The sequence below is a fragment of the Colletes gigas genome, unplaced genomic scaffold (genome assembly GCF_013123115.1).
Source record: "Colletes gigas isolate AHSC1104 unplaced genomic scaffold, ASM1312311v1 Colletes_gigas_Sc00017, whole genome shotgun sequence".
NCBI classification, from domain to species: Eukaryota; Metazoa; Arthropoda; class Insecta; order Hymenoptera; family Colletidae; genus Colletes; species Colletes gigas.
Window position 1 is genome coordinate 2,805,380 of NW_025106646.1, and position 17,893 is coordinate 2,823,272.

At 38.2% G+C, this 17,893-nt stretch overlaps 1 protein-coding gene across 1 annotated transcript in view; it reads right to left on the bottom strand.

Moving 5' to 3' along the window:
- Window positions 1-17,893, bottom strand: part of LOC122400328 (hemicentin-2) — a 531,816-nt gene that overhangs the window by 388,676 nt on the left and 125,247 nt on the right. The window lies entirely within an intron of this gene.

Genomic DNA, 17,893 nt, shown 5'->3' on the forward strand with positions numbered 1-17,893 from the left:
TACGTATTCCGGGCATTTCAAATTGCAACACGCAGCGCAGTAATTCCTTCCGTGTTGTGTACACGAACTTCACTTCACGTGCTCTGTTATTACGCGCGCAGAGCAATGGCCGCGGTGCTTAAAGTTGGACGTTTTGGTAATTCGACGCTGCTCGTACACGGGCCGGCCGTGTAACCGGCGACCGGACTCGTGCTACAAGCGACAATTAGAATCTGTTTGCATAATCAGGATAATAATGGAAATTTGGAACGTCGCGCAGGGAATTATTTTAGCCGCCGCAAAATACGAGAAACGAACCAACTGTTATTATTTAATAACACAGAGAGACCCCGACGAATCGAAGCAAACTCGAATTTTTTAACATTAATCCGACGTTTCATATATACCCATTTTTATCATGACGAGTCAAATGACTTTCTTTTTCTATTTTACCAGGCAACGTAATCTTAATGTTTGCATTACGTGTACAGAATGTTATGTTTTAAAGTTTATTGGTAAGATATCTTAAAACGTGCATTTTAAAAAATGTATACAAAAATATACAATAATTTTACTATAAATGTGCATACTTAGTACTTTAATTTCATACAGAAAATTTAAAAACTACGTCAGATTTTTGAATTTTGTAATTAGTTTCAAAGAAAACCATTATTTACGAACAGATGCTGGCTAGTAGTTGCACAAACATCTTGTATACAAATTTAAATTAATTTTCAATTATATAAAGAATTTATAATCCAGTTTTATCGCACACCAGTAGTATAATCAATAGGAATTGCTAAAACTTCTTTAGGTATATAGCGTCAAAGTAAATATCAAAATAAACATAGAAGATGGCATAAATTTTAATAGGTGATATATTCTTTGGATAGAGGATGATATGCTCTTTAAAATGAGCGTTCAAACAAGTCGATAGCTTTATTAGTTCCGGAGATATAACGATTTTAATTTCAAGTCGATGCGGTGGCTAGTTACAGAGATACGAGGGCCCGAAGCGTTTGTTTACGTTCATTGAGATCAATGGACTCGCGCGCGTCACAATAGTAAACAGTGCGTAGTAAATTCTTGGAAATACTACGCGGAAGTAGGTCACGACAGTCACGACTCACGTGCGACAAAGAGGTACGACGCGACGCGTCAGACGGAGACAGAGATAGTCAAATTAAGAAAAATACCCTTTTACATAAACTACGATATCTCGAGAACGGAAAGTCGGATCGACAAAAACCAAAAAGCATTTCAAAGAGGAAGGTTTACCGCCGCTAACAGTGGTTCAATAATTAATAAAACACTAGTGGTTTCGGAACTGCACGCGTCGAAATTTTCACAATATTTAATACGAGTTATTAGACTGTTCTAAGACAATGGAAACTTCATCTTTGCTATATATTTTCGAATCTAATACCAAATTTTGTCTGGCTTTTCACAAAAAAAATATAAATCGTTTAATCGATAGTGGTAGGCAAGACAAACTACATATTTACTCAGAAAATAAAGAATAAGAATAAAAGTGAATATTCACAAATTTATTGTACGTATACTATAAGAAAAGTCGTGAGGTTAAATGGTGCTAAAATAACATTGTATATTAGAAATTCTAAATGAAATTTAAAAAACGGTAATTTGACCGGTCGTGGTAGGTTTAGTGTTAATACAGTGTTCCTCAAAGTGTAAAAACAGCAACAAATTGTATAAAGAAATCCCGAATACATAGAATTCTATTGACTCGCCAACAAAATAGCACATGTACTGGAAGCTAAAGTAATATTTGATATAATTTCGACCCCTAAACGAAACATATTTATAAGTATACAATCTACAAGAAAAAAAAAAAAACTACTATGTCCTTCAAAATTTTAGTTAACCCAATACAATGACAAATTTTCAATGTCGAAAAGCGTTGAACGCGAATAACAAAGGGCCCATCGCGACTACATGGAATACCATTGAATCAGTAAAATTCTTTAGCGTGGAAGCTGGAAGAGCGGAATGGTCGCGTTTCCAGAGGCGAAAGAGAAGAACGCGAGTAACAAAATAATAGCGTTAGATAACACTTGCCGCGGTGATTATAAGATGAAGTGGCAACTTCGAAGCGAGCATTGGCCGTACGAGCGGAGAAACCAGTCGCTTTCGTCCAGTCCCATCGCTCCGACCGATTTCGTTTCAGCCCCCCTGGTGCATGCCTATTCCACTCCGTTTCTGCACGAATCCGGGCAGCACGATTCATCACCCATAACAGTTTCACGAACGGAAAAGAAAGAGAGGTGTAACGCGGTTCGTGAAAGGCGAATTGCCGTAACGCCCGGCCGGAAAGTTGAAAATAATAAATTGTCTCCATTAGTAGCGAACCCGCTCTAACTGTCCGTCGAGCCGTATAACCGACTGCGAGTTACATTTCCGACCGGAGGGGGGACGACGAGGACGAAGAGGGACAGGGGCAGAGGCACTTTGTCCACCGTAACTGCGAACTTCGTGGCTGTCATCGGTGATAATTTTTGTCCGCGACCCCCCCTCGCGTTTAAACTGTCCGACCGGAATACCCGATCCTGTATCCGAATACGGAATAACGCTCGCGACGGAATAATTCCGCGAAAGGGCTCACGAGCATCGTGGAAAAAAGTGGGACCGAGGAGCGGGAGAAGATACAGTTTTCAGCAGATATGGAAAAAAACGAGCTTCGAGTGAATTATAGCGCGAAGCGTTCTGTTCTTGACGGGATAGTCTCTAGGAAAAGTTTGCTCGAGCACCGGGTTTCGAAAAAAAAAATTCGTTCGCGATCGAAGGCGAGATTTTTTTCGAGTTGAAACTTTGTTCTCGGGCCGGTCGATCTCCGATGTATTTTTGTCGAAACGCATAATTTCCCATATTGGCGGCAACAGCGTGTTACCTCGATATCCAGCGCGCAATTATTTCGTTACACGAATTTGATATAAAGTAATAGTATTACACGCGTCATACTATGAGCTTGCCTTCAATGTTTTTGGGCAATATTACTCGAAGCTATTATTAACATTTCAAATTATTTATTTTAAATACAGAATTTTTGTTGAAATCATATCTGGTTCACCGTAGAATACACACAGGTGTAATGCCTTACAAATGTACAATATGTATGTGGAAAAAGCTTTATTAAGTTTCGAATAATGTAAAAATACATGAAACACTGCGATAGTTCTATCTGTTAATTTATATACGATGTTTCGTCGAGATAACTTCAAGCGATACAAGTTTACTTTTTTGTGGTTAACTTTGCGATTTATTTTTAATTCTCGATTAAAGTTTGCGCAACGAAGGCTTTCGAATAATTTACGAGGTTCGTGTGGTTCGATAGAATTCGATCTTAAAGCGGATCTCCTCTCTATCTTTCGATTCCGCGCGTACGTACCTGCCAAACCGTGTAAAAGAGCCCACTTCGCGGCACAAAGAAGTTCTTCAATCTATGGAGTGCTCTCTTTGCTCGTCTGCTGTTTGAGTATGTATCGCGGACCTCTCGCGAGTGCTGCACACAGATCCGAATACAGCAAAGCGTGCGTGAAATAGGCGCGTCTTCGACCAGCCCTTTCGTCGCCCAGGCGCGGAAAGAACCAACTTTCGAAACACGGTCGCGGCAAACTGCAGCGACAGATGCCATTTTGCGCGAATTAATGTAAACACAGCGAAACGCTGGAGCGTGGTAAATTGACGCGAACAAATTAGATCCCTCGTCACGGAATTAACGCGAGCGGAACCGACCGGCATTTCGATCGTGACGCGTAATCATTCGTTGTTCTTTCGTTTGCACACATTAGTTGCGCGAGCCAAGCTGATATTCAGACGAATCTTTGTCATTCGTAACAGCAGTTGCGTTCTGAATCATTTGTGCTTCCTCCCTTCCCTCGAATACCAACGAAAATATCGACTTTAGAACAATCAAATATACAGGATGTTCGACCACCCCTGGAACAAATTTTAATGGGAGCTTTTAGACGTCAAAATAAGACGAAAATCAAGAATATCAATTTGTTGATCGAGACTTCGTTAAAAAGTTATTAACGATTAAAGTTCCGCTCGTACTGAATTTTTTTCTCGAAAATCCGCAAGATTTCAGGGGTATGTGTAATAACTAACAATGATTGTAAATGATCCCCGGAACCGAAAATAATTTTTTTAGAACGATTTGAAATTTTTTTTTTCGTCAAAAAACTTATGCACTTACTGAATTTTTTTCTCAAAACTGCATAGAATTTCAGGGGTATGTCTATTCACCAAAAATACTTGTAATTAGCCCCTGCAATCGAAAATAAATTTTCCAGAGTGATTTGAATTTTTTTTTTCGCCGAAAAATTTAAGCACCTGCCTCCTGTCGATTTTTCTTAAAAATTCGTATTTCATTTTTAATAAATTTGTTTGACGCTGTTCAGATATGTTGTCTAATACTTTTTTGTAGCTACCCATGAGCTCTACTTCCCTACTAAATTTCAATAGAATCCGCCCACTATTGTAGGAGTTATGATCACCTGAAGTTTGGACTATTTTGATGGGGGTTTTCTCACTTTACGGGGTTAAGGAACAGCTTCTCGAATATTCTTAGAATGTGTACATATTCTTCACCAAAATACGCGTCATTTGCATTTTGAAACATTAAAATCCTCCAATCCGTTCAGAAGTTATGACGTTTTAAACATACGCATGAAATTTCAGTGAAACATATCAACGGTATGGTCTGACATTACATTTTTGGTAAGGAATTTTTTTCTCGAAAATGGTTAAGATTTCGGGAGTATGTGTAATGACCAAAAATGATTGTAATTGATCCCTGCAACCAAAAATAATTTTTTTATAACGATTTGAAATTTTTTAATTTCGCCGAAAAAGTCCACCTTCTATTATGGTTATTCGGATAACCGGGTGCCGGATAATCAGAACACTATTATACCAATTTTCATATAAAGTTTACACAAATTGTATTCTAGTTTCATTTCTTTTTTTCAATTAAATGGTCCCTAGGAGGTCTAATCTTTTCGTATGCGACTCTTATTAAATTGAATAAGCACACGATAATACATGCCTCTAAACGTATTTGTAAAATACGAAATCCGAATAACGAACAAAAAATACTATTTATTCGTCATTCAATAAGAATCCAAATTTCAGCTATACAGAATGTTGTACCTCACAATGAAGAAATGTATATTTAACAGTTGGATCATATAGATAACACAGATGAGTTGCTATAGGTCATATTGATTATTTACTATTCGAAATAAATTTTGCTAGTCTCTGGCTGAGAGCAAAGTCGCTCTTTGACCTATTCGAAAACGTATATTGTTACAGCCATAATAGTTGAATCCGTAGAAAAATTAAAATGTCGCCTAAAAAAGTGTCCAAGTTTTATACAAAACACATAACGCGTATCAAGGGTGGTATACAAACTTATATTCTTTCCGAAATTCGGCGGGAACTCATGAGTGTCCAGTGAAGGTCGAAATAAATGAAATATGGTGTTGGAAGTACGTGGCTGACATGACTGAAAAACGAAAAACAGAAAAGAATGATTTGAAAAGACGGTTTGCGCTTAATTTTAGCGCTAATGAGATTACACGAGAAAGTTCTTTATATAGCTTCCGAGCTTTTGGTTTCGTGTAAGTTAATAAACGTTAAAAGCGAAACGCTTTCTCGTAGCTGCAGAAACAAAGATAAGTATATTAAACGGATTTCAAGTGCTTTCTGTTGCTGCGGCAACAAAGATAAGTGTATTAAACGGATTTAGTTTCGAGGTTGGGAGAAGATGACGAGCCACTTTGTTAATTGAGTTTTGCCCTTACGGCACCGACGGTATACTTCTCCTGGGGGTATTAAATGGCGCGAGTTGCATTAGCCTCGGCCATCGACGATGCCCCCTGCGTTCATCGGAAACCGAAGAATATTAATTACGTTCTGCTTCCAGCAGACGGTATTCTCCAATTACCGGGCGAGACAATCGAAAAATTTTTATCGGTACAACTACGACGAAGATTAATTGAATACCTTTCCCATTAATTGATACTCCTTTATCGTCCTGCGAATCGTCAACAGCCGTATCGCGGACGAAGAAATCTCGCCGGCACACCCGTCGGTCCTGCCTTTAAAAACCGACCGCCGGTTCTCAGAACTCCGCACACAGTAATTATCTCGACTTCCGTGAACTCTGCAAACTTCGGTACTACGAGATTCAAATCGAATTGCAGAAACTCGACAGAATGTCGCTTCTCTACATCTGGTACCGACATTACTTGCCGCTCGAGCGAATCAACGTAAAACGCGTCTCGCCAAGAAGCAAGTTTGCGAGTTCCCGACCTCCTTGCCCCGTATTTCATCGGATTCTTTCATCGCTCGAACCCTCTTCGTTACTTCCGCGAGCCCGAGTTTCCGCGCCTCTGTGCCGATAATTCTGTAATTTGTGAGCAGTTGCTTAAATAACATATGATATTACCGGCAGACATTTCTTCAGCCGCGTCCATAATCGCGGAAGTTTTATACGCTTGATATTGGATGAAAAGCGCTCAAGCAATCCGAATTTCAAGTTCGAACCGACGAAAAAGCGATGGCTTTCGTCGGAGCCCGATATACAAGGGCTGTTAAAAAAATAATCAAACTTTTTCATTTGTGTGTTTGTGTATCGCCATAGCAACAGTTGGCAGCACTGCAATTGTCATAATCTTCCGCGTAACTGACTTTGTTACAAATTGTTTACATCTTGTTTAGTTTCCGATTTATTGCTATTTGAGTGGCGATTTTTGCAATGTCCGAGTTACGAGAGCAACGATGCAACGTGAAATTTTGCGTAAAACTGGGGAAAACATTCACGGAATCGTTTGAACTTTTGAAGCAAGCTTACGGAAGTGTTGCTTTTTCTCGTACGCAATGTTACGAATGGTTTACCAGATTTAAAAATGGTCGTCAATCAATTGAAGGTGATCCTCGATCTCGAAGACCTTCGACTTCAACTGATGACGTTCACATTCAGAAAATCAAAGATCTTGTGTGCATTAACTGTCGTCTGATTATCAGAGAACTTGCAGAAGAGGTTGAAGTATCAATTGGGTCATGTCATGAAATTTTGACCGAAAAAGGACGCCGTTTTGACTCAACTGAGGACATTAAGAAAAATTCGTCACAGGCATTGAAGGATGTTCCAAAAGAAGCTTTCCAGAAATACACCGTAAAATGGAATCATCGCTGGAACAAGTGTTTGAATAGAGGAGGGGAGTACTTTGAAGGGGACAAAGAGCAATAAGTTGTACATTAAATAAAAAAAATTTTTTTTAAATAGTTCGGTTATTTCTTGAACAGACCTCGTATCTCGTTTCAAAATTGTGAATAAGATTTACTTAATTCTGTTTATCGCTTGCAACATTAATTACAAAAATATAAAAAACTATTTACAATGACTCCTATTAATATTCGGACACCATAGTGTTTGAGAGTTTATTGCTGTATATTTTTGTTTACGAAAATGTTATCGAACTGATTGTTACTATCTTAAAACATTCATTGTGTGTAATAGAAAGATATATTTAATTTATTTAATATGGATAATATTTTTGCATAACAGGCGATAAATTTGCATTTTAAAAAGGTGTGGCGTCACCTCCTATACTCGCCACCAACGAAGCAGCGCCACAAAAGGTTGACTGTTAATTCCCAGAAATAGAAAAATAAATGTAAAATTATCACGTTCAATGTCGACAACGTATAAATTACGAAATTAGCTTGCTTTTGAAGTAGACATTACGTAATTTATATATTTTGGAGATTCGAAACTGAACTTTGTATTGTTAAATGTCACGTATGGTTCGTACCAAATTTCGAGTAAAAATATATCAACCTTCGTTAGCTTTAAATTGAATTAATTAATGGGATATGTTGCTTCGTCGCTCGACAATTTGCTTCGCGTGACATCAAATTGAACATTCAATATTATCAGTTTACCTGACAACGCTTATCGACGGAAGTAGTATTACCACCTGATTGTCTATTGTGTCCATGATTCAATATCGAATATTAAGCCTGTCTTACTAGTAACCTTCGATGTCATTGATGTCATTGATTTCCAATTTGATGTTACGCAAATTGTCGAGAAACCAAGCAAAACATCGCGTTAAATGTTGGATTTTATGCAAATGTTACTGCAATTTACATCAAAGTTTGATGCTCTTTCAAATTGTCACGTAAAAAATATGTCATCGCGTTTACGAAAATTTTATGAAGTTCATTTGGCCGTTATTGGCCCTTTAATCAAGATAAGAGAAATAAAATTCTGCTCTGTTGTGATTAATCGATTTAACAATTGGTTTGATTATTGCAACGACTAAACGAAAGGTCGTGAATTCAAGGGAGGTTTATTCAAAAGTCTCGCTAACTAATTAGGTTGTTTTAAAACTCGAACAACAGCTTATCGCCCTAAGTCTAATAGTATCGTGGAATATTAGCATAAGTCTTTGAGGGCTGTTTTAATGTGTGCTGATGCAGGAATTAGTTAAGCGAACAAGTTATACATTATCCTGCTAGGCCTTTGATCGTGTAAAGAGGACACTAAATGTTCTATGGTGAAAACGTTGTATAGTATGACATCGCGTATTTCTGAGTTTGTTGAAAACATAGAATTTAACAACCAACGAAAATTATCAATGTATGAAATTCGAGAATGATAATTAATCTTCAACGAGCTAATTATGACGTTGGTTAATTTTGATATGTTAGTTCGCTAAAATGGAAGTCGTGTGTTTATTCTTCTTCGATTAATATTTATTGAAACAAATCTGCTGAAGAAATTTCCATCCACTGATTTTGGATTATTGAGTTTCTCTCGAGCTATATTACAGGAAGCTAACATTTTTTTTATTTATAACAATTTTCCGGTCCCTTTTCATTGTCAAAAGTTGGTTAAAACATTCGAAGTATTCAAGTTTCTGAAACAATGGCGCGTCGGTTTTCGAACACTATTTATGTACCATATTCAAATTTCGTATCGATCGACCATGTAACTGCTGAGTTATCATGCACACCGTGTCGAAAAATGTCGTTTCGAGAAAAACGATTTCATAGTTTCGGCGCACAATGGCAGTGAGTCCAACTCCATAAAATTGTCAATTTTTCAAATTCGGCACCAATCTTTTCGAAGTAACGCTTTCAGAACTTCGGTAAAAATAATGCGAAATTATAGTTCCCTCGATGCAGTTATTCTTAGAGGAAAGGCGAAATATAGAAAACATCCCAGAAAACGATCAATTCCCTCTATCGGACACGATATACGCGCTGCAAAGCACGAAACGTTAAAAATCCAAAACTCTCGCTTTTCTTTCCCCGTGCTCGGAACAATTTGAACACGGAGGCCAGTGTTTACGGGTGACCGATCAAAGGGAATTTCGAAACTTCGACGGACACGAAAAACTTGATACGAGATAAAATTGCAGATTAAAGCCGTAATGGCAGATACGGTATCGTGGATGGGGCCAATGACTGAAAGCGACGCGGAACTTTTAATCTCTATCCCGTTGGCTGCAGCGATTCCAGAAAAAGACGAGTTCCGCTGGCTCTCGTTCTCCCACCCCCCTCACCCCCTTCCTCCATTCCCCACCCTGTCCAGCCAGTTTCATACGTAGACCGTGGATAGTTAAATTCGTTTCATTTCGTTTCGTTTATTTTGCGTCGATTTTTCCGCGGCCGCTTTTTCGAATTGACGTTAAAGGGTGGCTCCGGGTGCGCGCCTCGATCGGACATTTTATGGCACGCGTTTTGATGCGAATGCAATTTTGCTCCAATTCCCGAGTACCAGCGACGCGAGAGTGCATCCGTACGCAGATCGGTCGAACAACGCGTCCCAATAACGCCCCTTTTATCAAATTCCGCACCTTTCCACCTCAAAATTGTTCCAAGCTCTTTAACAACACCTTCGTCTCTTTTGCAATTCTGAAGGAATCACGTTGAGGTATCATTGTTAATGCACACAAACATTTTAAATGCGAACAGAGTATATTATTCATAAAACACGTAAGTAGTTATTGGAAATGTTACAGAGAATAGAAAGATTTAATTATTGTTTGTTCACAGTTTTGTAGATAAAAGAGGGATTCAACGTTTGTGTGCATTTTTTATCAATATCTTTCACCGTTTTGGAAATATTCTACAACAAAGAAAAATCTACATTTGTGTCAAGGGATAATTTCAACTTCTCGAATCGAAATTCCAAACAAACGAAAAATGGTTTTGTATTGCGGATATACTGATCTATCTGTATACAAATTTATCAAAATTGTTGGAATTTTCAGGTTTGTGATATTGTTTGTTGGTAAATAAAAATCCATTTGGATAGTGGATTGTAATTTAAAAAAGTATGAACTCTGGTTCGATCATGTATACAGATCACAGATACATTTCTATATTATTATTCCTATTATTACTTAAATAATCCCATATTTCCAATTACATACCAACCAAAAATGAAATAAAGAAAACTTTGACAAAATGGTGGCTATACGAAGAAGTTACAGAATTGTCGACTTCTTCGGTTAATAAACAAAAAAACATTACAAATATTAAGTTTCGGTTCACATTTTAATAATCCACGCGAAAGATGTAAAAAATATTCATTGTTTGGATATCATGGCAGCCAATGGAAACGACAGACTATGAGGATATTACCTTGAAAAATAGATAAACGTATGAGAAAAATTTAAAAAAACCTTGCTTGTATAACGATTGTTTATTTTAAAAATCGACATCCCCGAATTCTGCCTTAAGTCGACGCGTGAAATACATTCGATAAAATAAATTCGAGGACACGATATTCCCCCCCCCTGGAGCGCGTCGGCTGGTACCGGGGGTCCCGCGGGATGGCTTAGCTCCAAATTAATGAATCACCGTGAAATGTTTTAATAAACAGCCGGCTATTAAACGCGGCGCTCGGTGTAGAAGACACGGCAAACACGGCCTCGCGCGTAGAATTAATTAAACCGAACGCATTGTCTCCGCGGGCTATTCACCGAGAATATTTATAAAGCAGCTTCGGAACCTCGAACGGACTCGTTGCGAAAATTGTCGCGAATCTCTGTGAAGCGGCGCGACTGGTTCATCAAGAGAAGTCTGATTAAACGGCGGACGACAACCAATAGCGAGGCAACCCGCGAAACGACAGGGAGGCAAACGAGTAGCTTCGAAGGAAACGAAGGACCGTGGATCCGAGTAGAAGGAGACGACCGGACCGGGGGAAAAGAGATTGGAAAGAGAATCCGAGATGGAGCAATGGCGTGGCCCACTCTACCCCGTCGCTGGTTTTCCGCAGTTTCTGGTTAGCTCGTCCGAAAGGAAAGCCGTTGCAACACCTTACCGGGCGTTTCAGCTCCACGGCCGCGCGGTAGTTACCAAACCGTGGAAAGGAGGACGACAGAAGAGAGGATAAAACGACCGAGGGACCGACGAACTAATCAGACTCGACCAATCCGACTCGTTTCCCCGAGGAGGATGCCTCCTCTCGGTGGACAGGATAATTTAAACTTTCCCGCATGGCGTTCCCGTCCGCGTATCTCGATCACTCGGCTAAACAGAATTAGATACGAGCATCAAATTCAAACGTTAACCACCTAGCCGCGTTCCCCGACAAATGCTTTCTGTCCGCTGAAGCCACTTCACGCTAACACGGGCTGCCTTTCTCTCTCGCGAGCGTGCGTTTTGTTCGTCGGACACGGCGGTTTCGGGGACTCCGCATTAACGCGATTCGCGTAACGAGACACGCTCCCGCTGCTAATCTTGCCCGGTTAAGCGCCCAATTATTCGTTTATTCTAACTGGAACAACAAACCGTCCAACAAACGAGCCTTCGAAGCTTTTAAAACTGCGGTACAGTGATTCGTAACGTGAACATCGCGTGTTCGTTTTTCGTGCAGCGGAGGTGAAACTCGACACCAGTCTTAATGTTTTTTTTTTAGGACAGCGTGTATCATGTTTCGTGTCGTCTTTCACGCTTCAACGACTTACAAATCTGAGGTTCATTTTAAGAACCATTACTGTACAATGGAATCTTGGAAGACACTTGTAAAAAATAGTGTATGCATGCACAGAAACAAGTGATGGGCGGGAGAAGCAAAAGTGGAACGAAAAGAAGGTGAAAGAATCGAAGGAAGCGTGCACGCGTTTGAAGAAAGAATAGTTCTATAAGTAAGATTAATAAAGGTATTAGTGGAAGTTTCGTTACGTTAATTGGTGTTCGTAATTATTAACCATCCTGTTCCTAAAATTGCACAGTGGAGTTCGATTAATAATGGCTCACCACCTTTCCTTATTAGTTTGGATAATAGAGGCTTCGATGTTCGATTAATGGAAGCCCAAGAACGCATGATTAGTTTCAGATACAATTGCCAACGTTAATTCTATACATCTAGGATAACAAACCTGTTTTTTGCGTCCCTGTTTATAACAAAACTTAGAAACCAATGTATCTTTTGGCATCGCAAATAAATGCTGATGAATTTTTCAGCTAGATGATCGTAACGACGCTTCGATTTCATCGTCGCCTAATTTGCATGCTTTTACATTCCATCTATCTATAGTCGCGAACTTTTTAAACTCTATTTACATAAAATATCGGACTCCTAGATCCCATGAATACTAAAAATATATTTTGTATAACATTTTGTGCGCGAAAAATTTAAACGGCAGAATAAAATAGCGTGCACGATAAATTCGCGTGTTATGTTGAACGCGGCAGAATTTCAACCTGACCTCATTTTATATTTACGAGTATTATGTCAAACGTAAAACGTGTGGTCAAGCATTGAACAGATAGAATGATTAATCAATACTGCTCGAACGAATAAAAATTGATATTCGGCCGGAATTAGATATTCACGCCGTACGCGAATAACACCTATATTTATATCATGTTTATAAATACGGTAAAACCAATACTATCCCAACTAATAAAGAGATTATTATAAAATCTATTTTAATATTATAAAAGTCTATTTTCGTATCTAGCGTGTATTATTTTTCAAATATTTTCGATCTCATTTCGCCCAAGCAATCCTCCAAATATTTCGAGGAACGTGCTACAAAATTGTCTTCGCGCGAATATTTCATATGTTATAGCGCAATAGGGGACGTATCAAATAGCATGCAATCTAATAACACTAAACTCCACCGTAAACTCCGACGTTCGCTCTTGAAAGTCTCAATCTTCTTCCGTCTCCTTTGCATCATAAACGACATATTCATCTCTTTAAGACACATATATGGCGAGAATATAGCAAGCAGCCGAATTCTATATAAAATTCATTGTACGTTGAAAAGGTGACAATATTACGAAATAAATAATAATTTAAGATTTATTCAGGGACCTGTCGAGAACAAAGGATTGCAACGGAAGAAGGAATAATTTACAAGTTAAAAAGTTTACGGTTCCGTTGAAGTCATGCTTCTAAGCCCGCTACGTCACACCATCGCTACTTTCATCGCTTCCAATCAAAATTTCTACCTGCACTTTGCTTGTTTGTTTCAGATTTCAACGACTCGGCCGTGTCGCTCCTATTTCAAAAGGATTGTTGGTGCCACCACCGTCCTTTTAATTTTTCCCCGATCGTTTTTCGTAAGCGAATGGACAACGTTCGCTAGAGCCTGCCGACAGAGCCTCCGTTCGCGATATAGAAAATAGCGCGCAGCTATCACGGTTCTGTCAACTGTAAACGCAAAAAATAGCGAATCCCGGGTCGCAGCGCGTTTTACGATCGAAATATCGATCATCAAGCCGGTACATCGTCAACGATAAATGTCTGCGCACGGCCGAGTTTCCCCGGACATGCGGTTCCCTGTACACAGAACGTGGATTTTCGTTGACGTTGCTAAAGCCCCGCATCAACAAACTCGATCGAACTTTCGCTCTGTCTTCCTGTCCACCGAACCTTCTACCAGCATCGTTCATACTGTTTCATTTCTTTACAAAAGACACCGTTCAATTATTCATTTTTACTTATTCACTTCCGCGACTAATGGATCGAAACTCAACGCCTTGCTTAGGTTAGAAAATAAAAAAAAACTGTTCTATATTGCAATGAAATAGATTATAATCACCGTTCGGTAGATCAGTTACTTGTAAACTAAGAAAGTAATTTTTTTATTCCCCGAAGTATTTCAAATATATTTTATAGTTTTCTTAGTCGTGAGAACAAATTAGAACTAAATTGAATTTTAACTGATTCTTACTCCGACTCCGTAAACTCCTTCCAAAATTTGTCGATACTTATTATATTTCCTAAATTGTGTTCTCTTGCGTTCGTGTTTCCTTTTAGGTATTATAAAATCGTATTCTTCTCGTTCAAATGAAATAAATAAATAAATGAAATAAAAAAAAAAAAAACTGAGAGGAATGCTTAGAAGTCGAGGCAACCGAATACCTTGAAAATTATTTTATTTAAAAAGCTTTAAAACGGTGCGCGTACTTCGTTAAAAAAGAAAACTGATTTGTGTATCGCGAGTTCTCTGTAATAACGCGCGACTTTTGTTTTAAAAGTAATTTATGACGATCGTATATTCGTTTACGTTCGTTTAAAAATTTGGAAAAGGACAATCGGACCGAAAAATCTATATTCATGTTTGTTCGATATCTCTGTAACAATTTGTAAAAAAATTCAGTCCAACATTTCCATTTTTGTGAAATAACGAAAAACAAATTCTCGTTTTTCCAAGGTACGTGACTGCGTTTAATGCACAGTAGTCATACGTAATATGTCACAAAAACAAATAAAGTGGCTGTGGAACTTATTTTGCTTCGATTAATTTATTATATTTAACACAGTCACTTTTAAACCTGATACCTATGAACCCTATATTAATCTGTCTAACTTGATCTCCACCATATAATAGAAAAATTCAACGTTCACCATCGGCCCAACAAATATGACACAAAGAACACTCTAATGACTACCAATTGTTTCTTTGAATAACAGAAAATAAAGAACAAATATTTCAATATTCCTTTTACTGTTTTGTAAATTGTTTCATCTTTTCATTAGCTGTGTATGATGCAGAAGGCTAAACAAATTAACGAGAACGATTTCGTTTATTTCGTTCGTTGTAGGCTAAATCGATTAATCGAATCTTTTCTATTCTTTCGATTTTCCGATCCTGTACCCTGGTTTATTCCCCTTTAACGAGCCAGGATTTAAAGTAGAACCGACGTACTCACGACACGGATCCACGAACGCGCGCATAACTTCGTCCTCTTTCGCTCGAACAGAACTAAAAACTCACCGATGACGCCGAGGCGAGACCAAGGCAATTTAACTTTCACGAGCAGAGTCGAATGCTAGCGACTCCGAGCTGGCTGACACGCTCGCGTCAGAACCTTTTGACAGAAACGTCGGTGGAAACGGTCAGAGAAACGATCATCAAAAGGTATGCTTCCACCGAAGTTTTATCGCGCCCTCCTCCTATCGGAATACGTTATTCCCTAAACCAGTTTCTGGTCAAAATTATCGTATCTGACACACCAGATCGGAACGTTCGTGGATCCCGATGCTAGGAATTTCTCGTGTTCGCGAATATCGATTCGCGTCTATCGAACAATATTTACCGTTTAATGGCGCGCGATACAAGGGATGAGAATGGACAGCAAAACGGCTGCAAATATTGAAAGATCCACCCAGGGATTGGAATCGAAACGATTCACGCTGATCTTTGAAAATTCCATAATCGATTTAAAACTTAGCGTTAAAGATTGTTAATGGTCTTGGTTGACGCGAGTCGTTGAAGTTTTGTTGAGTTTGTGCTTGGTTTGACAATTAATAATAATTTTGTGTCAGAAGGAACGCACTGCTATTTTGAAATACACATAATTTTATTTAAATTCAACGCTTGATGTGCTCATATCAACCAATTCAACAGAGATTTGATAGAATATCTCATAAACTATACGAACGTCACTGTAGTTTAATACTAGTGGATCGTTTAATACAACCGTTGAATTTCAATAAAATTATATATTTCAAACGCGAGCGTGTTCCTTTGAACTAAAACAAACGCGTATTTACCCAGGCTATTTAAAGTAAGCAGTATTTCCTCGCGACTAGTTTCGTTTCGGATGAAACTGTGAGAACAGCGTGTCACGATTTGGAAATCGATAATCGAGTTTAGATAATCGTTAACCGCGTAAACTTCGCTACAGGGCAGCGGCGCGAATGTCCGCGTGAAAAGTATCGGTGAAAACGAGTCGACGATTTATGACGCTACCGGCGGTACTTTAACATCTTTATTTTGCTACCATTTCCGTGAAAATTTATTGGCGGTCCGTTCATTTTTTCGCGTCTAACGCAGCGACAAAATGCCCTCGTTAATCGAAGGGCTTACGTCAATTACGCTAATGAGCACCGCGAATGATCACCAACGACCAAGGATATTATTAGCAAAATTAACGTTTAAATCCACGCCTCATAGCGTTGGGAATCCGTTTCGGGAAATCGGTATTTCGTGCCGACGAACAATGGTGGAAATTGGCCAATTTTTTATCTCGTTACCCGACGGAAAGTATTCACAGGATTTCACAGAGTCAGAAATTCATAATTATTTATCAACTCTTGTTAATCCGTGAAATTTACTTAATTACCGTTACACGAGAACAGTGACCGATTTAATAATGTATTTGCGACAGAAAACAATATTTAAATATTTCTCAAAATAGTAATTCGTTTCAGAAAATTAACGTTTGAATTTTAAAATACCATGAAATTGCCAATGTTTTAACAATGTTTCGTTGGCCACGAGGCTCTGAATTGGCTAATTTATATCATTGGCTTTTCAGTTTATATTCAACTCCGAACGAACTCGTTTACCAGTTATCAAACGACTGCGATCTATTTTGTAACTGTACAGCGCTATCTCACGCGTCTTTCAACATCGTCAGTGTCGCGATCTAATTTCCTGCGATCATCGTGCGCTCTTCATCGTCGAGAAACTGTCAGTGGAAATATCAATATTCATCGATGATGTTCAAACGTTACGAACTACCAGATGCATGGAATATCGATTCGATTAGCCCTAATTCTACGGTTCCTGGGTCTTTTCGAACCCATACATAGAAAATTGGTTGATCATTCAGGCACTTGTTCCTACTGAAAATGATAAAATATAACTAACTTTATTGAATCTTTCATTTGCAATGAGATTACCTGAAAACTCTGTAATGCTTCTAACAGTAAGAATTAATTTATCTTTATATAGTGTTGGATAAATTTAAAAAAAAACTACACCTTTATTGTTATTTATTACTTTAATAAACATCATGTAAAATAAAAAAGACTAATGATCAATCGGAAAAATAAACTAAAATTTTTCTACAATTAACACATTCTCAAAAATAGAATGCTTATATTATAACGCGCATATAAGCAAGTAAATTAATATATACGGTGTATAAATTAAAAAGTTTGTAACCATTTAAAGTAAGTGAATATTTTTAAAATGTATACTTTGCTTTGAAACACACTTTAAGAATATATAAACAAGATAATAATATAATTCTACATTTTCCCCTGCTCCTACATTTAGGAACTCACAATTCTATTGAGGATCCATCAAAAGTTTTCCTTTGTACAGGGGTCGCGGGTAAGATAAAGTTTGAGAAACACTGTTTCAGAGGGATAACGAAGTCAGCGTGCTCGAAAGAATGTATCTTCTAACAGTATTCAGTGTATCCTCTAAAAGTACAAACGTATTCGATTCTTTTGAGAGCATTATTACTTTTGATTCGTTTCATTGTATCGCATTATGTACATATTTTTCTTCCCAATGACCTAGTACGTTCGGTGATTCAACAGACATTGAAAATAATTAGAATAACGAAAGTTATACATGAACAACATTAGAAATGGGCAAAATTTATATCCAGG